The 23,500-nt window shown below is 38.8% G+C and overlaps 1 non-coding gene and 1 pseudogene across 1 annotated transcript; both read left to right on the top strand.

Annotated features, from left to right (window-relative positions):
* Positions 1-1,857: 1,857 nt before the first annotated feature.
* Positions 1,858-2,004, top strand: LOC135735424 (U2 spliceosomal RNA; annotated as a pseudogene).
* Positions 2,005-2,766: 762 nt separating this feature from the next.
* Positions 2,767-2,931, top strand: LOC135735421 (U1 spliceosomal RNA). Its single transcript, XR_010527583.1, has one exon. It is a non-coding gene; the product is annotated as a U1 spliceosomal RNA (small nuclear RNA).
* Positions 2,932-23,500: the final 20,569 nt, after the last annotated feature.

Genomic DNA, 23,500 nt, shown 5'->3' with positions numbered 1-23,500 from the left:
GTGGCCTGTATTGAGCCTTTAGCGCAGGTATTGCGAGGGGATCATTGGATCAAAGGACTGGACTTACCAGGGACAGGAGGACAAATGGCTAAGACGGTACTGTATATGGACGACATACATTTTTTATGCACAGACATTTTATTTATTAAGAGGACATGTGACTGACTGGTTTGGGAGAGCTTCAGGGGCCAAACTAAACAGAGACAAAACACAAGCACAATTCTTTGGCCCCTGGCAACCTATAGACACAAATGGACTGGATTTGACTGTAAAAAAGACAGACTTGAAAATATTGGGCATTAAGTTTGACCGTACAGGAGGAGGTAGTGGGAATTGGTCAGAGGTTTTAGCAAAAGTAAGACAGAGACTGGGGTTTTGGGGACTTCACCAACTTACATTGGAAGGGAAAGTTTTAATAATAAAAGCAGTGATTTTGCCACTAATTTTATTGTTGTGTTCAGTCTTTTATCCTCCTAGGTCCTTCATTTTAGCCCTGAATCGAGCTGTCTTTTATTTCCTGTGGGGGTCCAAATGGGAGAGGCTTAAGAGAGAGATCATGAAGCAAGCACCTAAGCATGGAGGCAAAGGGGTGCCGAACCCCCACCTGGTTTTAGGAGCACACTACACTGCACTACATATAAAATATGCTACAACCCCATCTAAAGACCACAAAACAATAGCCATGGCCAGATTCTGGATGGGGTCGTATTTGCGGTCCTTAAAGCTTTTAACAGTTAATTTAAAAACACCCATTGCATTTGATTTACCGCCAGCCTATGCTTTTATTAAAACCTTTTTAAGACAATACAACCTGGAAAAAGAAAGTATAGACGTTTTAACTAATCACCGCTTTATTCTCTCTGCTGTGCAGGAACGGGAAAAAGTGAGTCAAGTGCGCGGACTCATGGTAGATGAGGCCAAGAAAGTGTGGCGCGATGCGTCCCATTCAGCTCTTCAGAACAGGCACAAGGACCTGGCGTGGATGGCAGCCCATGAGATCCTCCCGGTCAGGGCCGTGATGCATTCCTGGGAATGTCAAGAAATCCAATATGTCCACGACTCAGTTGCGGCATGCCTGAGACCGTGAGACATGCACTCTGGGAATGCAGTGCTGTGAGGGACCTGTGGGCAACGGCCGGTCCCCAGCAATTCCCGTACCTGCCAGCAGGGGGGGGTCACAGATTACAGGATGGTCATGGGTGGAACAGGCCAGAGCCAAATGCCAGCAGACACTTATACCAGGCTCTGGCTTACCATTAATTGCATCAAAGAGGCCATATGGACCTCCAGAAACCTGCTGGTGGGGAAGTGCGTACAGGTGTCTCTGCAGGCCATGTTACAGCTGGCCAAAGAAAGGCTGCAGGAGTACGCCATATGTCGCCATTCGGACGTGGGGGTCGGAGCTTCACAGGGAGGTCCCCTCAGCCACGAGTCCTGACTGCCCGTAGATGCCCCCCACAAACAATCAGGCTGGGGCAGCGGAGCCTTGGTTTAAGAGGATCTCCTCTGGGTCCTGACATGCCAGGTGTAGAAATGTTCTTGGGAGCTGAAATGATGCTTTAAGATTGTTTAAGTCCCCACTTGTAGTTTATGCACAGCAGAAGAGTGAGCTTTTAATATTCATGTGTAAATTATTTGTGTCTTTTTAAATAAATTGACAAATAATTTGTGTCTATTTAAATAAATTGACTATTTGATGATTTATAATTTTTTATTTTTACTTGTTTAAACTACGAGGAATACATGCATTTTATTTTACTTGAAGTGATGGCAAGATGTTTTATATGATTGTGTGACAACATGCATTTTATTTTACTTGAAGTGATGGCAAGATGTTTTATATGATTGTGTGACAATAAAATTTTTCGAAAGAAAAAAATCTGTTCTTATCAGTTTAATGTCTGATACATCTCCTATCCGGGGACTATATGTTAAATGGATTTTTGACCTTCGGAAATGGAAGCGGAGCTTGCAGTGTTTCCATGAATGGTATGCTCCCCTTCTCGGGGACAAATAAGTCAAGTATAAAAAAAAGAATTTGCTTCTTTTGTGCGTGAATGACTGTGATTTTTCTAATCCGTGTGTTTTAAAATTGCTGTGTTTTCGTCGGCTTTATTGGTTTCACGAAAAGCTTGCGTGGAAATGAACACGCTGATAAAGAAATGTTTTTGTAATGTATATAATTATTTTCTTTACAAGTTTGCGGAGGTGATACGAGGACGAATTAAACATCCTCGACACGGCTGAAGGCGCAACAAAAGCGAACGAGACCGATTGGAATGTTAAAAACACCTGAAAACTTTTTTTCACTACCGTTCATACTACAGCTGTCGAAAAACCACAGCAACGTCGACAGACCTGGAAGCATAACTGTATTTGTTTAACTCACAACGACAACGGGTAAGTCATTGAGCTATGTGTTTTTATTTATCCACGTTCTAAAATTGCTATGCTTTCGTTGTTTCTTGATTGCTCTGTACATTTCTTTGTTTCTATTCCACGTAAAGTTACTTTGTAATAACGAAACCATATATTTGAATGCGCAATTTAAATCCATTTGATTTAAATTGTTTCACATATTTCACTCTACACGGTTCAACCGGGCTGGAAACGGAATAAAAATAGGGAAGATCTCAGACGTGGCTTCGTGCGCTTTCCACCTGGTCACACACAGTAATGAAATGTTAGTCGGACGGCCTTCGGGGGCGCCGTCGATGTGATCGGTTACAGGAAGATGCGGCCGTCTGGCCTCAAAGGGTGTCGCTCATACTTACCTGGCAGGGGAGACACCATGATCATGAAGGTGGTTCACCCAGGGCGAGGCTCAGCCATTGCAGTCGGGTTGTGCTGACCCTTTGCGAATTCCCCAAATGTGGGAATCTCGACTGCAAAATTTCTGATAGTGGGGGACTGCGTTCGCGCTCTCCCCTGACCTTTGTGTTAAAAATAGATTCGTTTGTCGTTTTACATAAAATCCAAGAGACGTCTAACCACGGCCCAAGAATACATTAGTCATCAAAAAAGCGGCTATTTAACGACTACATACCTTCTAATAGACAGCGAATATGTGTCTAGGCTAAAACAAGGCTTAATTTGGGCTGTCAGTGAAAATCTAATAGACGTTTGACCATTCCAAAAGAATAGACTAGCCATTAAATAGAACCACAATCAAACGGCATCATGTCTAAGAGACATTCAACAAAATAATGCTTAGATGATTCTTTTACTTCCAATATAAGAGGTTCTCGGGAATGGCAATCATCCAAACTAATAAATTATAAAGGCTTTTATAAGAAAATGACAACAGTTAAACAACCTAGACAGCGTTGGGCAATACAAAATGCTAATAAATACAAGACAAATTGAAATATTGTACATGCATGTACATTAAACAAGCCAACAAATCTGCCAATGGGCTACGACAATTTTTCTTGAATTAAGTGTTTATATCTAGATTTGTTTCTTACCCCTTTGGCAGATTTATTTGCTTGTTTTAAGCCCAAATTCGCTTAAATTTTGAGTTTTTTCTCCCTAAAGGCTAGGCTTATTTTCTTAGGTCATTTTGCTCATCAAAAAATGCATCTTATTTTAAGACTTTACAGGTATTTGTATAGTGCAAACAGTTCGAAATAACAAGTAAGAAATACTTTTTGCAATGTATTCATTCATTCGCTACCCTCCATACTACAGCTGTCGAAAAAACCATAGCAACGTCGACAGACCTGGAAGCATAGCTGTATTTGTTTAATTCACAAAGGCAACGGGTAAAGTATTTTCTTGATTACCTAAATGACTTGCTGTAAGAAAATAAGTTTAGGTTTAAGGGGGGAAAATACAGTTTACAGGGATATTTCAATTTATGATAATAATTCTGTCATCATTTACTCATGTATACAGGCTTACAACAACACAAGGATTAGTTTTTTTCCAAGTAACACAAAAGAAGGTATTTTGAGGAATGATGGTAAACCCACAGCAGATAGTCACCATTGACTTCCATAGTAGGAATAAAAAATATGATGGAATTTTATAGGTACCATCAACCGTGTGCTAACCATCATTTTGCAAAATATTTTCTTCATCATTTATCACGATACTTCCAAAATATTTTTTCCCTACTATGGAAGTCAATGGTAATGTATTTCATTATTTGCTTTACAAGCTTAAAAATGATGGTGACCGGATTCCATGGTAATCACAATCAGTTAAACAAGTAAAATAATCACCATTTACTTTTAAAAGCATTTTGAAAATTGCTTGCTTATGCTGGGAGAAAAGGTATTTCATGCAGTGCGCATCCTGTTTTAAAGGTAATGTATGCTTCTTTTAAAGCTGACACATTTGCCACATTAAAATAACAGAAATGTGTACTGTTTAAACTTTTTGGAGCCGGTGTGTCTGTGTTCTTGGGGCACACATCTACATGTAAAAGCAGAATTGCTCATTATTCTTCTCTATTTCTTGTATAGGTCAATTATGAGTGAAGAACCATTCACCAAATGAAGACCGCAGCCAGGTGACGGGATTCTGTGGTAATCACAAACAGGTAAACCAGTAAAATAATCATCATTTATTGTTAAAATAATTTTGAAAATTGAAGTTCTGTGTGTTCTTATTGTACTTTATTTATTTCTGCAGGTAAGCACCATACCGTAAGCTTCATTCCCTTTATAACAGGTAAGGTTCATACTGTTTTATTCTTTTGTACTGTTTTATTCGTACTGTTTTAAATCATTCAGTAAATGCAAAGTTAAACTGATGTGTTTTTAATCTAGATTTAAAAGTGTCTACTGTTGAAGCACATGTCATGTACAATACTGTCATGTATTTCGGCCCGTAGCCATGAAGTGGTTTTTAAACAAGTAACAGTACTTTAAAATCCATTGTCCATTGCAATAATCGGCCCTGCTGGTGATGAAAGCATGAACAAGTTTTTCTAAGTCCTGTCTTGAGACAAAACCTCTAATTCTGGCAATATTTCTGAGATGGTAGTAAAAGCAGAATTCCTTATTATTTTCCTCTATCTCAGGCTCTATGGCATATATGTCATGATTTTATTTGTCTATTTATATGTCTATTTACAAGGACTGCCTTGGCCAAATGTTATTGTTAATTAATATTGAAGCAGTTATTTAACATCCATATTTACTTTGAGTAGTGATTTGTGTAATGATCCATATATTTATTTTATTTATAATTTTAACTTAGGAATGTGATTTTAAAGCACATATTTGTTATTGTATGACACGTCTCATGTTATGAAAGTAAAAAATAAATGTATTTTCTGATGTCTTGCAGTTCTGTTTTTAAACTTTTAATCCTTATCAAGTGCTATACATTAGAAAGTGGATAAATAACAAAAATGTCACTCCTGACAGCTGATAAATTAATCGTTCTTTATAGCACCACTGAGGTGAGCACTTTTCAAGGCAAGATTCTTTATAGAACCGTATAAAAAGGTTCTATATAGTACCAAAAAAACGGGTTCTGCTATGATTACAAGCTGAAGAACCCTTATTTGATACTATTTAGGAGCATTTGTCTTTAAAGCAACACCAAAGAGTTTTGGCTCTTTGCTCCCCCTACAGGTTAGAAGCGTAATTGTCCATTACCCACTGTCATAAATACTGAGGCATAGCTGGCTCTGATTGGATTGTAGGTCTGCCGTAAAGCAAGTTTTTGTAGTATTCACTCGGCCTACAGGACCACTACCCGACGGTTGGAAACTTCTTTAGTGCGGTTTTGGCCGATAGAGGGCTGCAAAGCGAATGTGAAAGTGCCATTCACCCTGTTTAGAGTGGATGAACCACTGAAACTTTTTTGGAAGCGTTATTTTAAGGTAAAAAAAACTCTTTGGTGTTGCTTTAAAGTGTTGCGTAGGTTGTAAACTTTCAAACTTTAAACCAAAGAAAAGGGTCACACGGTTTTATTTGTGGCGTGGACATGAACACGCTGCAGGCATTAAAATGTAATTTGTAATTTATTGTCTCATTTCATATTTAACAAATAGGAAGCAAAGTGCTATTCAATCAGTTTAACTGTACAACTGGTGGTCCTCAATTTTGGGGCCTATTTTGTTCAGTATATCGGTTTTGTTCAGTTTTGTATGTGCATGCAAAAAGCATTCAGCGAATTAACTGAAGCTTTACCTTCGTATTTCTTTTTGTATGAGTGATTACTGTTTCTGTATGTATTTGAATGGTTTTTTTACACGTATAGAGTGAAATGCACACGGTGAGTAATGAACGCAGACCTTCAGTGCCGGACCTCTGACCCGCTAACCTCCATCCCGACACCCAGCGCCTTCTCCGGATGCCATTGCGGTATCGCTTCTTGGCTTTTTGGGTAAGATTGAGTGGACACTGGGGACTACACTTTTAAATGGATTTTTGACCTTCGGCTATGGAAGCCAGGCTTGCTCCGTCCACTCCGTGCATCGACTCTGGCGCTTTCCGGGGACAAATAAAGTGAGTTTAAAACCAGAGTTTGCTTCTTTTGTACGTGTTTGCCATTTTGTTTTCCAATCCATGGTCTATAATATGTTCCGCGTTCGTGGTTTCTCCATCGCTCAGTACTTTTCTGTGTTTCTATTTTACGTAAAGCTAACACCAAAACGATTGTGGAAAGCGCTATATAGATTGTTCCCAAAGAAAAAACGAGAAACAAACCCATGTGAATATGGGTCAAATTATCTAGGCGGAGCACTTCGTCCAAAGAAAAACGCAACAGACTTGTTTGCATTGAACAAAGACAATGGTGCATGCAGACATCGATTGTGTATTGTGGAAAAAAGTAGGGAAAACATCGTTCAGGTTGCACCACTGCGATGGCCACTCAATATAGTATGGACTGACAGCTGCTTTGTTTTCTCCCACACATGAATTTACTTGTAAAAATAACAATAGCAGATATTGTCGATTGGTGTTAGTTGGAAAAAATAATAACTGAATAATGTTACAAATTATTTTTTTAGCATTTCGTATTATCAAAATATATCATATGTTAGACAGCTGTCAATTTTAAATAAAATAACGAGACATACATATTATTCGTGTCTGCTCCCGTTTATTGTAATGAGTGTGCACATTTGGAGAAATACTTAGACATTTTACTTATTCCTTTAGACTGAATAATTATTTCTTATTAATTCCAAAGTATGCGACCCGATGATCTAATCGTGGTGTATGTGCTATTCCTCGTTTGTTTGCCTGCATCCATTGCTTTACTGCTTGCTTGTTGCGTTTAAATGCACATTTGATTTTTTTACCAGCATTGGATTTAGACCATTCAATGAGAAGAGTTAACAGCGTTTATTATGATTGATAAGCCCTCAACGGAGAATGAAGTCTGCATACATTAAAAGCCTTATTTTGTTTTTATCGTGTGCCTTCCAAAATGTATGCGATGAAACTTAAATCACGCAAAATATGAATGGTATCTAGACGTGCTTGTTGTTTGCAGGGAGAGCATTTATTTGTAAACTTTTGCTAAATCAAAATGGTTTATTTGTATTTGCTTTTTACCTGGGTTTTATCAGGTTCGCAGTCGGGACATTTTTAATCCATAGTGTATGCAGTTATTAAGTAGAAAATGATCTGCTGTTTTTTGGTAGAATGTTGTGTGAGCTAAAGAAAGTGATGCCAACCCAGCAAATACAAAAACGTTATAAAAACGTTTTGTGTTTGCTGGGAATTCTTTTATATATTTCACAGCTATATAATTAATCATAATAACGCACTTTTTGTTTATAAACATGTTAAAATACATTAACACAGAATAATGTGGCAACAAATCAAATGTGCATTTAAATGCAACAAGCAAAAAATAAATAAATAAATAAATAAAAGCAAATGCATGGAAATGAAACAAGGAATAAAATACACACCGCGATTAAAAAAATCAGATCGCATACTTTGTAATTGAAAATAAATAATAATTAATTCCAAAGAAGTAAAATGTGTAAGTATTCCTCAAAATGTGCTTTGGACTAAGTCCCCCGTCATCACAGCAAACGGGAGCAGACCCGAATAGTTATGTCTAGTTATTTTATTTAACATTTCCAGCCGTCTGTAAATTCATGTTTGAAAGAAAAAAGTAAATTAATGTCTTACTTACTGTTTTTGTCTTGTTTTCTAGTAAATATCTGACAATTCCTAAATGGAGATACTGTCATGACTACTGGGTGATCGATGGCTGTGTGATCTGTGTGTGTGTGTGTGTGTGTGTGTGTGTGTTGTTTACCTGTGGTGCCGGTTCCTCGTGTGTTCACTAACTCCGCCCCCTTGTTTCGGTAATTGTTCACCGGTGGTGTCTCGTTTACCTTTTCCTTTATATTGCACGTAGTCCTGTCCTTTGTTGCGCGCTCATTGTTTTATCACAGTCCTGCTGCCCTGCCTTGTCTTGTCAGTCGCTCTCTGTCTTCTCCTCTGTTACCCCAGGTTTGGTTTCGGCTTTCAGGGACTCGTCTTCAACCGGACCGCTCGCTTGTGGAGTATTGGATTATATTGACTTTGTTTGTCTCTCGATACAGCTGGTTCGCTTCGTTTCTAGGCGGTATACCAGCTGTCTCCCTCTCTCTCCGGTTTGCATCATCACCCGTGAGTGGAGTACACCCATTTCACCTTTGTGGATTATATTGACTCTAACGACTGTTGTTTCTCGGAACCGCTGGTTCGCTTCGTTTTTAGGCGGTGACCAGTGGTTTCTGGGTGGTCCTTCTACATCTGGATTACACAGTGGATTACCCGTCTGAGAACTTGGACTTCCATTTTCCATCTCCGCCTGTCATCCACCTTCAGGGCGGCGTGTTTCATCCCTCTGTTGCGTGTGGTGACGGTGCTGGCGTTCTTGACGGAGCGCGTGGGTGGCTCTCTCTCTTCCTTTGGATCTGTACTGGATTATTGTGTAACGCCGACTCACTCTCTCCTACTGTGGGAGTGCTTCATTCCCACAGTAGTGTTTCCACCAGAGTGAGTCAACGGGTGTACGCCGTGTGTGGATCTACCAGTGACTTTGCTCTCCAGTTCTCTATTTTTCTAAATAAACTATACTAGTCAACATTTGAAGTGGATAAAAAACTTTCATCCAAGTTGTCCTAAGACAAGAACGGATATTGGGTATTGGTTTTAAGGCAACTTTTAGGAAAGGTTTTGATCCACTTCAAATGTTGACTAGTGTATTTAACTTGCACTTGACTCTGAGTCCGTTTTCCTGACAGAAAAATGGAAGTCCAAGTTCTCAGACGGGTAATCCACTGTGTAATCCAGATGTAGAAGGACCACCCGGAAACCACTGGTCACCGCCTAAAAACGAAGCGAACCAGCGGTTCCGAGAAACAACAGTCGTTAGAGTCAATATAATCCACAAAGGTGAAATGGGTGTACTCCACTCACGGGTGATGATGCAAACCGGAGAGAGAGGGAGACAGCTGGTATACCGCCTAGAAACGAAGCGAACCAGCTGTATCGAGAGACAAACAAAGTCAATATAATCCAATACTCCACAAGCGAGCGGTCCGGTTGAAGACGAGTCCCCGAACGCCGAAACCAAACCTGGGGTAACAGAGGAGAAGACAGAGAGCGACTGACAAGACAAGGCAGGGCAGCAGGACTGTGATAAAACAATGAGCGCGCAACAAAGGACAGGACTACGTGCAATATAAAGGAAAAGGTAAACGAGACACCACCGGTGAACAATTACCGAAACAAGGGGGCGGAGTTAGTGAACACACGAGGAACCGGCACCACAGGTAAACAACACACACACACACAGATCACACAGCCATCGATCACCCAGTAGTCATGACAGATACATTTACTTGGTAAGCAAAGTGGCTTGAGATATTAAGTATTGTAATAGAAAATTGTTATAAAAACGTTTTGTGTTTGCTGGGAATTCTTGTATATATTTCACAGCTATATAATTAATTATAATAATGCACTTTTTGTTTATAAACATGTTAAAAAATACATTAACACAGAATAATGTGGCAACATATCAAATCTGCATTTAAATGCAACAAGCAAAAAATAAATAAATAAAGCAAATGCATGGAAAAGAAACGAGGAATAAAACAAACACTGCGATTAAAAAATCAGATCGCATACTTTGTAATAATTGAAATAAATTATAAAAATCAACAGGTTTATATTTAAAACAAGTAAAAAATATCTGCCTGCTGGGTAAGAAAAATAAACTTAATTCTAGTTTCAACTTAATTCAATAATAAACTCAATTTAGGTTTATTTTTCTTACACCACTGGCAGTTATTTTTACTTGTTTTAAGCCTTAACCTATTACATTTTAGAATTTATTTCAGTAAACAAGACTTAAATTCTAAGCCACTTTCCTTATTAAGTAAATGTATCTCGATTTAAGAATTCTTTTTTACTCGAATTTCATAGTTTTCTGAATAAATTTGTCATAAAATGCGATCTAAACTTTATCTAAGTCAATGGCATTGACAAACATAATGGCCCTCATTTATCAAAAGTACGTACACCAAATTTCCAGCGTACACCTAAAACCACGGTGACTTTGAGATTTATCAATATGGACGTTGGCGTACGGCACGCTCAAATCCTACGCCAGCTCAGGAGGTGGTGTACACACATTTTGAGTTAGTGCAGAAATGCGCAAACAATTCCTAACACCACAAAATGCACTGACAAACTAAAATATATGATATATTATGACCCACTGTAAAAAACTAAAACATAGTAATTATAAACTTCAGTGTTTATTTTTATGCAACATGTACTTCAATGTTTAATTTGTGAGACTTTAACAAAGCATTTGATTTGTAGGCATATGTATTCCTTCAGTTGAGAGCCTGGGCGCTTTACCTGACGTTTCAGGGCAAAGCATGTGAGCGGAGCGGAGCCTTGAGCGGTGCGGTAATATTACCATCAAAGCGCCTCTCTAAAGATCCGCTCGTTGAACCCAGAACGCCCTTTAATAATTTGCTAATTCGAGAATCTGTAAAAACGTCTAGCAATAAGTTATGGAATTCAAGCCTTATACATAAATGTAAAGTAAAAATCAAAGTTAAGATTGGTCAGGAAGAAAACATCGAAAGGAAGTGCGGAGAGACTGTAAAAGTCAGCAAATATTCATCCTGGAATCTGAAGCGGCACATTGCAAGAAAGCACAAGGATGTGCTACGAAAACATGGTAATAATGCATCAAAAGGTAAGCTACTTACATACTATTCGATGATAAATAAATAGCTACACATGAATAGGTAAGGTAAAATGCTTGTGTTGAATGGAGCCATAAATCCGATCATGATGACATGCGGACAAAATCATGGCCACGAATTATCTTTTATGCTACATTATGGACACTTCTTTTTCTTATTTAGTTTAAAGTAAATATTCAACAGTTTGTTCCTTGGAATTAATTATTATAATATTTCATAATTACTATTACAATTATTATTATTTCAAAATATGAATTAGCCTAGTAAAACATGTGGATGTCTTGGAAACAAATTGTTAATTTGAATTATATCCAGAGCTCTGTATCAAACTGGATCTTAGCTAACTCGACACAACAACAAAAAAACTAAACAAAAATTAGTGGAAGTGGCAACGAATATCCAAAGATGATGAAATTGTGGACAAAAAGGTAGCACAAATTCCTATGGAAGTGGTTTGGCTAGCTAAAAAACTGACGAGGCGCAGGTTACAGTATAATGAACCCTCTTATTTTTGTGGCTTCAGTCATTGTTGGCATACTGTTTTAAAGCTGGAAGCATTAACAACTTACATCGAAATATATATATCGTTATCGTTCAATATGGATTTTTTTCTGAGATCACATTTTTGCCCTAGGCTGATGTATTTTGGCTGTCACTACAACAATGCTACTGACAAGCAACCAAATCTTTTTTTTTATCATAAGACTATACTCATCTTGTTTTACTTTTCAGGCATCTGTATTAAATGTAAAAATATTAGTTATTAGAATCTATGATTTAACATTAGCAATAAATACACATAAAACACTGCACAGTCCTCACTGTATAAATTAAATGTTCAGCTGCAAAAGTTGTTCAGTTAAGAATAGTGAGTGATTTTCATTTTTGGCATGTAAAGAACATTTCTGACACAGAAAGCAGCAGGCTACTGTCACTTTAAGAACCCAATACAGCTTTAAGACTGCACTGCTTAAATATACTGATACTGACACATCTAGCTGTTTATGTTCACTTAAACAAGAAAGAACTTAGTTTAGTGATCACGCATGTGTTGACTGCGCACTGTGTGCGTGCTTCGCAAGCCCTCATGTCTGAGGAACAGATGTCAAGCGTGTTGCGTTGTGGGAACGCCGAGTTGCACACTCATACAGAACAGTATATTCACTGCAATGGTGGAGCCGCTACTTTTCTTAATCTTTTCTAAATTTGTGAATGTCCTGTAAATAATATATAAGCGGTACGGATGTGTGCGTGGGCAAGGCGGACATGGAAAGAAAGTATACTGTACCTTTTCTGTCTGCTCTGTTCCGGCCTTTAATGAAACCTGCTTGTTCTCTTTTAGACACATTATGTTATTTATGTATATTTATTCAGAAAACCATTACATTTTCTTGCTAATGTATATATACATAAATATACAATACATATATAATATTGATGACTCTTGCTTCGTTCTGAAACCCTAGATGGCAGTTTTCTTATCCTTGAACAAACTGTCACATGGGCTATGTTTACATGCACAAATTTTGTCAATCCGACTGAATTTAATCCGATTGAAGGTTACAACAATACAGTTTACATGCACCCTAAACATGTTTAAATGTTTGCACCTCAAAATGTCTGTTTACATGTACATTTTATATAAACCGAACATCTGCACAAACGCACAGCCAGGGTTGGCAGCTTCACATATCAAAACCATCCCCATGGACATTCAAAACTAGCCCAAAAGCATTCCAATGACTTATCACAGCCCAAATACCAATAACTAATAAACAAAATCCTTTCATATCTGACCCAAAAGAGAACTCAATTTGTTTTTTTAAGGGTTGTTTTGAGATTTTCAATTATATAAAAAAGTTACGTTTTCCTTACTCTTAATCACACACATCCACAGATAATAGTGTTTCCTCTACCATTATATTTATATTTCAAAATGACTGCAAATGCCAAATTCATAAACTAGAATATCAAAGTTTAGTTTAGACTACTCAATGTAAAGACTTGTTATTTGTAATTTATATTTACTAAACGAATCCCTATCATACACACATCACAATAAGTTGTTAAGTTGTATAACAGACAGACACATCATACAAAATGTTGAGTAATAATTACATAATTAAGGTTCACTCATTTTCTACAAAGTATCTTTCAATAACGTTAGGTGAAATCGGTTTTAATGTTGTGCAACAGTGAGGTGGAAATATTTTTTCTGCAGGTGCACTTTAAGTAAAGAAGTTTAACTACCAGCTGTGTCCTGTAGCTGCAATGCTCTCTGTTCTGTGAAATTTAAACGTTTTCTGTACCAGATAAAGTTATCCATTGGTAAAAAAAAAAAACTGGCTGAGGTGGCTACGAGAGTTTAGCAGAATCACTTCACGATCCCTCAGTTACTCCCGCCTGCTGCATTGACTGCTGAGGCAAATCCTCAGAGTTGCGAAATATTAATCGTTTGTTTTGCTAAACGAAATATTACTGTTTAAGTTAGTTCATTAAACTGAGCAGAGTTCATTTCTTATGTCCGAATTCTCCTTGTCAGATAAATTATAAAAATCGATTTATCTACTCAAATTTATCTAGAAATACTTCAGTATTTTAATAATAAATTCAAATGCTAATTTACATATTTGTTGAAGTAGGATAGTGGTCATTTAAAAAATTACGTATAAGGGCCCTATTTTAACGATCTAAGCGCATTGTCTAAAGCGCACAGCGCAACGTCTAAATGGGCGTGTCCGAATCCACTTTTGGTAATTTAACGACGGGAAAAATGTTTTTTGCGCCGAGCGCATGGTCGAAAAGGGTAGGTCCTATTGTAATGGGAGTATTTTGGGCGTAACGTGCAGTAAACCAATGAGAGTCACAGCTCTCATCCCCTTTAAAAGCCAGTTGCTCTGGCGCTATGTCTAATCCCTATTTAGATGACGGACTTTGTAAACTGAAAAACTAAGCGGAGGAAGAAGATCCCCAGTTTAAGATTAATGTTAAATAATTATGTTGTTTTTCCACTTGTATTGAAATTGTTATTTTTTTATTAAAACCTTTAAAACCAGTTTTCTTTTAGTCATGGAAGTAAAAAAGCAGGCTTTTAATTGCTTTAAATGTATGGCTATCCAATATCACCAAAAAGTAATTTACAAGTATGTAAGATAAGGTTTGTACTCTAAAAATACTTTATTTGTAACAAACAGGAGATAAAGAATTTACAAACGGCTCTCCTCACGTTTCAGCACTTTGGACAGCGGTTTTTAGCAAAGAGTTTTTTTAAGCATTACTTAAAAATGTTTCTCATCTCACCATATCCACAGGTACAGAGTAATCATATACAATAAATCCGTGAGGTAGCATAAAAAAAACATTTAAAAACATACGCATTTGTTCAAAGCAAAGCATTTATTTACTTACCAGGCTGCAGGTGAAGCAGCTCTTTGTGCCTTCTAACGTCTCATAATTAGTCCTCATTTATGTCCAAGAGACTCAATAATAATCTTTTACATTCAATCCTTTAATCTTTCATATTTAAAAGCATTTTTGTGCTGCTGCGCATTCATGTACCTTGTGATAAGCAAACCCGCGTTGTCCTCCCGTGTATAGGCGCATTTTACTAATGCGCTCTTTAAATAACATAAAACACATTGCGCCATTGACTTTAGACTTTAGACCAGGTTTTTGTTGGTCAATGGCGTAGTCTATTTTAGTTGTCTCAAAATAACAATGCGCCTGAACACACCTCGTTTTCAGACCAGAACGTCCATGGGCGCAAAAGGGGGTGCAAATGCATTTGCTATTTAAACAACGCGGCGCTAAACGTGAAAATTAGGGTGGAAACTAGCGAAAGACACTTGCGTCGCGCATTGCGCTGCATTGCGCCGGGTGTAAGATAGAGCCCTATATATCTGTCACACCAGTTTGTCCTTCTTTTAAATGAAGTTTACATATATCTAATATGTGCAGAGTATAAATATTTCATGCATTAAAATTATGTTAAATAACTTCCAAAAAGTCTTACCTCAGAGAAATTGCACTTCATGCAGCAACAACCGTTAAAGCCCGGTAAGTGTCGTCACTAGATGTCGCAGCTAGTGCGCATGTCTTGAAACAGCAGCAGTTCTTTTTCCAAAATAAAAGTTCAAGTTTCAAGTTTGTGTTTATTTATATAGCACGTTTAAACACAGCAACCAGGGCTGACCAAAGTGCTGAACAATAAAGACAATAAAAGAAAAACAGAAATAAAAAGCAATTCCATAGCAAGCAATCACATTGAGTTAAAAGCTAAAGAGAAAAAATATGTTTTAAGAGAGGATTTAAAAGCATTTAAAGATTGAGCTGTTCTAATGTAAATGGGGAGACTGTTCCACAGCCTAGGCCCAGCAACCACAAAAGATCTATCTCCTCTTTTCTTTAACCGTGCCCTAGGGGCAAACCAGTGGCGGAGTGGCAATCCGGAGAGTCTGGACTTTTCCCGGTGGGCCGGTAGTGTTTTAACCTCTCGACGCGCACTAGCTCGCGGACGGAAAGACGTCAGTTTTTTTTTAATGCTGCTAACAATATATATATAGCCTACTGTGTACAAACAACAATAATAATAACACTACTATACATCGTTTAAAAGGTCTAAGGGTTTAGCATCAGTGTATGGTGTCCGTTTTGAGATTAAATTGCTCTAGTATCATAAATATAGTATTTTATTACAGAAGTCCAGATAACAACATGCATAATATAAACTTGATGGCTGCGAGGGCTGCTGATAATAGCCGTGCTTTCAGTCTTTAGTCATGCACTCCGGCCACACTAAAACCTATTTATCATATATTTAATATGCTTCAGTGCTCAAAATTTATCTGGCCGCACCGCTCTCTATGAAGCCCGTCTCCCCTGGAGTTCTATATCAGCCAATCAAAAAATAAAGAAAGAGGCTACACAATAGCCAATCAGAAAATAGGACTGTTGTATCTGGGTAAGATTTTATGCAACAACCAATAAAAAAGCATAGCCTTGCACACCCACAGATGAATGGAACCGAGCATCACTTTGAGCAGCACAGAGTCTGATCTCCTGTTTTAATGTTACAAAAAATGCACAACTTTGACACAAACAATGACAACTTGACTGCTGTTAAAGAATGTTTCCCAGATAATCAGCATCAGTTTTTCACGAGTGTCTGTAACATAGCCAACAGTTTACAGCCTGTTCAGTGACAACACCTGCTCAGAACACGCAAGTTAGTTTAAGCCTCGTTATATTTTTGTTATCACACAATGACTGACATTTTGTCACATAAAATATCTCTCTCCAAACAGGCTTAATAATTTTATAAGCAACTGCTTTGCATCCAAAGTAAGCTTTAGCTTACCTAAAACTAGGGAACTGTTGACTTTAAGATCTTTTAAATAATAATTATTACACTTTTTTATTGTAATTTTAGATTTCAGCATTTGCTTATTTACAGCGAACTATTTTCTTTTTTCTTTTTTTTTTGACCACAGAGGGCTGGTGGTCTATGAAATTTCCCGGTAGAATTTTGGGTCCCACTCCGCCCCTGGGGCAAACAGAAGTCCATGATCACCAGACCTCAGGTTTCGTGAGGGATTATGAGGACAGAGAAGGTCGGACAAATACGTCGGTGCCAGATTGTGAATAGATTTAAAAACAAATACAAGAATTTTAAACTCAATTCTAAAATGCACCAGTAACCAATGCAATGATTTTAGGATCAGTGAAACATGATCAAACTTACGTTTTCTTTTGAGGAACTTTGCAGCAGCATTCTGTACTAATTGAAGACGAGCAATAGAATGTTTGGATATGCCATAGTAAAGGGAGTTGCAATAATCCAACCTCGATGTAATGAGCGCATGGACAGCGATCTCTAAGGTTTTCTCAGAGAGAGAGGATCTGACCTTAGAGAGAAGACGTAGCTGGAAAAATAGGAGCTAATCAGCGCATTTATTTGTTTATCAAATTTAAGATTGTGGTCCCAGAGAACACCTAAATTCTTAACGCAAGAAGAAGTTGGGGGAAGACAGTCCAGATCAATGCCACTGCAATTAAAATTATCATGGGGACCAAAGACAATAACCTCGGTTTTGGATTCATTTAAAAATAGGAAATTTTGAGAGAACCACATTTTTACTTCCTCTAGGCATGCGAAAAGAGAATTAACAGCCGAGTCTTTGTTGCGTTTCAGAGGAAAATAAATTTGAGTATCATCTGCATAACATGATACACCATGTTTTCTGAAAATGGAGCCGAGAGGAAGTAAATATAGAGAGAAGAGAATAGGAACTAGAATAGATCCCTGCGGCACTCCACAGGAGAGTTGGATTGGCGAGGAAGAAGAATTTCCGAGTTTAACGGAAAAACTTCTATTTGTTAAATAGGACCTAAACCAGCTAAGGACAGTTCCCTGGATGCCCACATTAAATTCAAGTCGGGATAAGAGATTTTTATGATCAACTGTATCGAAAGCCGAGGATAAGTCTAAGAGTATTAGGATCACAGGGTCACCAGCATCAGTCGCTAACAGAATATCATTAGACACTTTTAATAAAGCAGATTCCGTGCTGTGCAGAGGTTTAAAACCAGACTGAAAAGTTTCAAAAATTTAATTAGAGTTAAGAAAAGTGTGAAGTTGATTGTTCCTTTAACCAGCTTTAATTGTCTAAAAATTGTAATCGATAAATTATAAATAGATCAATCTTTATGATCAAATTAGTTCAAATTCTGGAAAAGGGCTGAAAAATTGTAGTTGTAATAAAGTAAAATTTACAAGCTTTACAGCTTATTAAAATTTTTTTATACAATCTCAATTTAGTATTTGACCATTAATTAATAAATTATGTGTTTGTTGAAATATTACATACATAGAAAATATTTCAGTATAAACTTAATAGCCCAGATCCTTACATTTAATAGGTTAATGGCACTTTACGCCTCTACAAACCTATTCTTAACATTAAAATATGCTTCTCCCCTTCCCTTATTTTATTAGGGTAAAATTTCTGAGCCTCACTCTGGGTGAACCACCTTCAAGATCATGGTGTCTCCTCTGCCTGGTAAGTATGAGCGACACCCTTTGAGGCCAGACGGCTGCATCTTCCTGTGACCGATCACATCGATGGCGCCCCCGAAGGCCGTCCGACTAACATTTCATTACTGTGTGTGACCAGGTGGAAAGCGCACGAAGCCACGTCTGAAACCAAACATTCTTCGAGATCTACCCTATTTTTATTCCGTTTCCAGCCCGGTTGAACCGTGTAGAGTGAAATATGTGAAACAATTTAAATCAAATGGATTTAAATTGCGCATTCAAATATATGGTTTCGTTATTACAAAGTAACTTTACGTGGAATAGAAACAAAGAAATGTACAGAGTAATCAAGAAACAACGAAAGCATAGCAATTTTAGAATGTGGATAAATAAAAACACAGGGCTCAATGACTTACCCGTTGTCGTTGTGAGTTAAACAAATACAGCTATGCTTCCAGGTCTGTCGACGTTGCTGTGGTTTTTCGACAGCTGTAGTATGAAGGGTAGTGAAAAAAAGTTTTCAGGTGTTTTTAACAATCCAATCGGTCTCGTTAGCTTGTTTGACTGGTTTTTATTGATACATAATCACAAACATAATCACAAAATTAAACAAGTGTACATCAAACAATAAATTAAGTAAAACACTGATGTACAAATGCTGGTGAAAAGTTAAAAACTAGTAAAAAAAATCTAAACGATGAGGGTTAAAACACCACTAAAATCCTGAATCCCTTAAACACACCACATGTTAAAATACAAACAAAGCACCTAAAATGACCCATGTACAAGTATGCAATCCTTAAAAACTTATAGAAAGAGAATTAAGTTACATATAGTTAATTGTTCCTTTTACATATATTAAAAGTGCTTCCAGTGTGTTTTAAAAGCCAGAATAAAACAATGCAACAAAGCTGGTGAGTAATCCTTGATTAATAAAACATTTTAAATAATAAATGTCTTAAAAACAAAACTCTGTTGTGCTTGACCGGGGAGGTGAGCTTTCCCTATGGGCCCACTCTCACCCTTCAGTCCCAGGCAATCAAACCCGGCTTCAGGGGCCCAGAGGAGATCCGTACCCTCTGGCCCGCTGCTCCTGTAGCCAAAAGTGGTGAGGGTACATCTACGGGCGACCAAGGACGGTGGCGGCCAGGACCCTCTCTGTGGCAATCCCACCCCCTCCATCCAAATGATTAGGCGCGGTGCCCCTGCAGCAAGTTCTCGACCGTCCTTACAGGTTGTGACCATCCGTCACCCATTTCCCCACCAGCAGGTTTCTGGCAGTCCAGATTGCATGCATTATAGCGTTCAGGGTGAGCCAGAGCGTTGTGAACTGTTCCGATGTTAAATCCTTTGTCCTCCGGCCCACCCCTAGGACGGCGAGATTATAGTCCATATGGACCCCACCCACTGGCAGGCACGGGAAAACCAGGGGGGTGGTCGCGGTCCACTGGTCCTGTGCAGGACTCCCAAAGGACGTGCCGCACGGTCTCTTCGTGGTTGCACCCGAGCCGTGGGCACTTTGCGTTGGCGGCCATGCCGCGGGAGTGCATTACCGCCCTGGTCAGTAGGATCTCATGGGCCACCATCCACATCAGTTCAAGTTCAGGATGGAGGGCACGAAGTAACGGAGTTGAGTGTTCATATTTGCGGCCATTTTTTAGAAATTTTGCTGCAGCATTTTGGACAAGTTGTAGCCGGGCTAATTGGGATTTTGAAATTCCGATATATAACGAATTGCAGTAGTCCAACCGTGAAACAATGAAGGCATGGACTACTATCTCGAGATTTTACAGGCAATACATTTTTGATTTTAGACAACAGACCGAGCTAGAAAAAACTAGAAGAAACTACAGAGGAGATGTGTTTGTCAAGAGTGAGCTGGCTGTCCAGCCAAACGCCGAGGTTTTTCACACACTTTGTTTGATGGACTGCCAGATCACCTAGAATAGAGTTTTCAGTCTTGCAAGTGTTTGAAGGATTAAACACGATAACCTCTGTCTTTGAATTATTTAGAAATAAGAAATTTTTTGCCAGCCAGTTCTTAATCTCCTCTTGGCAGAAAAACCGTGAGGTGACAGAGGGAGAATTACCTCTTTTTATAGGCAGATAGATCTGGGTGTCATCTGCATAAAGATGGTACTGAACCCCATGCTTTCTTATAATTGAGCCTAACGACAAAGAGAGAAAAGCAGGGGAGAGAGGATGGAACCCTGAGGGAGGCCAAATTCAAGAGGAGCCGCAGAGGAGGAGTAATTTCCAATTTTTACTGAATAATAGCGATCAGTTAGATAGGATTTAAACCACTCCAGAACATTCCCATTTAACCCAACTAGAGATTTTAGTCTAGAGAGAAGCACCTGGTGGTCAATGGTGTCAAAAGCAGCAGTTAAATCTAGGAGAACTACAATCATGGAATTCCCAGAGTCTGTGGTGATTAAAAATCGTTAAACACTCTTAAAAGGGCAGACTCAGTACTGTGGAGAGGTTTAAAGCCCGACTGAAAGTGCTCAGAGATGTGATTTGTACAAAGAAATTACTGTAATTGAAATAGGACCAACATCTCAAGTACCTTAGAAATGAATGGGAGCACTGAAATAGGTCTAAAGTTATTTAGCACCGATGTATCTAGGGAGGGTTTTTTAAGCAGAGGGGTGACAGCTGCCTGTTTTAAAGCAGCAGGTACCATCCCAGTAGCTAGGCACTTATGAATGAAAATAAGAAGTGTGGGACAAACAGACTCTGTGATCAATTTAAGGTAACGAGGGTGTATTTCATCATAAGGGCTCAGAGAGGGTTTAAGTGCGCTGATAACTTCAGAAAGTTGTTTTAATGACACAGGTTCAAAAGAGTCCCAAACAGATGAAGGTTGTGGAATTTCTTCCGACACAAACACAGAGTTTTTAATTGTTACCTGAGACCTTAAATTTAAGATTTTATCAGAAAAGAATCTCAAGAAGTGTTCACAAAGTTCATCAGAAGGGTTTGAAATGCAGTTGACAGGTGGATTTAACATAGTGTTTATTAGTGATGGTCAACCCGGATCTTTTTAAGGATTCGGGTTATTCTGAGTCACTCACTAATATGATCCGGGTTGTGCGAGTCACTCGAGTCACTTGAGTCACTTGGTCAAAATCTCCCAATTCCAATCGCTAAGTCATACTAATGCCAACCAAGCAACTCGGATCACGCGTGCAGCTACGAGTTTATGACTCCTCTGCTCACAAAAAAGGGCTTATGTGACCTGAGGAACTCGTAAAAAACATGCATGCCCGTGGTAACATTATCAATAGCATAATTGTAAAAGTTTGGTGTGTTTAGTTTCATTTCATAACGACAAATATATCAATACCACATTTAGAAGATGTCAGGCTTGGTTGACTTGGACGTGAGAGGAACGTGTCCTGTTTCAGATTGACTTAAAAGATCCACGATAGGCTTCGGTTAATCTTGTGAGTGAGTCCCAGACAGAACCGCTCGCCCGCTCCTGCACGGGTCCTGTGAGTGAACCACTCACGTCACTCTGAGTGACTCAGTCAACAAGAGGAGCCGTGTACGTCCGTCGGTGGCGGATCTTTCCAGCAGCACTGCTGCAGCAGTCCTCGTATTTAAAAATGTTAAACATTTGCAGCTTCTACCCAAAACATTGTGCCAGTCAAATATTTCAACAGATTAGCCTACATGAGTCAGTGGGTTAACAACACGAGCAAGGCTTGTTTCTCCTAGCCCAGGATTCAAGCTCCATGAGTTGAGTCACTCTCTGTGTGAATCCCCGAGCCGCCGACCAACTCATTGTCGCGCGCACGCATCCCAGTTTGTACTCGGACTCGGAGCTGCAAGAAATAATGATCCGGAATAGCAGCTTTTGGTTCACTCGGTACCCCCAGTCGACATTTGGTGATGTAAATTAACTCGTTGTTGCAAGTTATAGAACCTATGGCAGCTTATGTAGAGTTATTTGTTGTAATTCTGTTGTAAACATTTGAAGAGCTTTGTGTTTGATACAATTTCTCATTTTTAATGCAAAATCTGAGAGGACTCAACTGACTCGGGTTAATGGTCACTAAGGACTCATGGTTCTCGAGTCATTTTAGGGATCGGGTTAAATGATCCGAGTTTCGGGTGACTCGCTCATCACTAGTGTTTATCACAGCAAAAAGGGTTTGGGGCTTATTGTTATTGCACAGGATTAGATTTGAAAAGTACGCCGCTTTAGCGGATTTTGATGCAGACTGGTATGCCAGCAGAGCAGATTTATACAACTCAAATGAAGACTGCAATTTGTCCTTTTTCCATTTTATTTCCTTTATTCTGCATGCTTGCCTAAGCGCACGGGTTTCAGGTGTTATCCATTTCACTGAAGTTTGTTTAGGTTTAAAAACGTTTAAAGGTGCAGTTTTGTTTAAAATAGTGACCCAGGAATTGGTTAACAGTTCATATTGTTGGTCTGCATTTAGGTCAGAGTCAAACTTATCCAGACGCCAGTGAGATGACAATTCATTAAAGAGAGCATTAAAAGCCAGATGGAAGCGAGAGGAGTACACACGTGAAAGATTGACACCTTCGCGAGGCAGAGTTAAGTTTTTTAAGGAGGGAGAGAAAGTTATTGGCTTATGATCGGAGATCAAGGTGTCAACAACAGCAAGCTCAGAGACCGCTAGCCCATAGGCGAGCACGAGATCCAGTGTGTGCCCCTGAAGGTGGGTGGGCTCGTTAACCCATTGTTGGTGGTTAAAAGAGTCAATCAATGTTAAAAACTCCTTGGAAAGGGAGTCTTGGGGGCAACAAACATGGATCAGGTCCTTTTGATGGTTCCGAAGGGCAGGGTGGGCTGCGTTCCTCCACACTGTTTTTGCCTCAATCTCCGTTAGGCCTGGTACTGGGCTCACCTTCTCCCGGTCCTGCACAACAGAGATAATCATTTTATGGTCCTTTAAAACATTCAAATTTTCACGTTCTAAGTCATGTTTCCCTAGAAATTTCTTAATAAAAGCATATTCTTTTGGCAAGTTAAAAGACACTGGGGTTCTAAGATCTACTGGTAAAATTTTCAGATAGCATAAATACGACCCCATCCAGAACTTGACTAATGCTGCGGTCTTGTCACTGGATGGGGATGTGGCATACTTCAAATGTAAAGCAGTAAAATTACTCCCTAAAAAAAGACCAAGGTCTGTGAGTCCTTTGCCTCCATTTTCCACCCAGTCTCATGTAAAAACGTACCCTGACTACGTTGGTCCAAATTGCAAAACGTAGAGAGGTTACAATAA

Source organism: Paramisgurnus dabryanus, chromosome 7 (assembly GCF_030506205.2).
Source record: "Paramisgurnus dabryanus chromosome 7, PD_genome_1.1, whole genome shotgun sequence".
Taxonomy (NCBI): domain Eukaryota; kingdom Metazoa; phylum Chordata; class Actinopteri; order Cypriniformes; family Cobitidae; genus Paramisgurnus; species Paramisgurnus dabryanus.
This window is presented reverse-complemented; position numbering and strand designations above follow the sequence as displayed.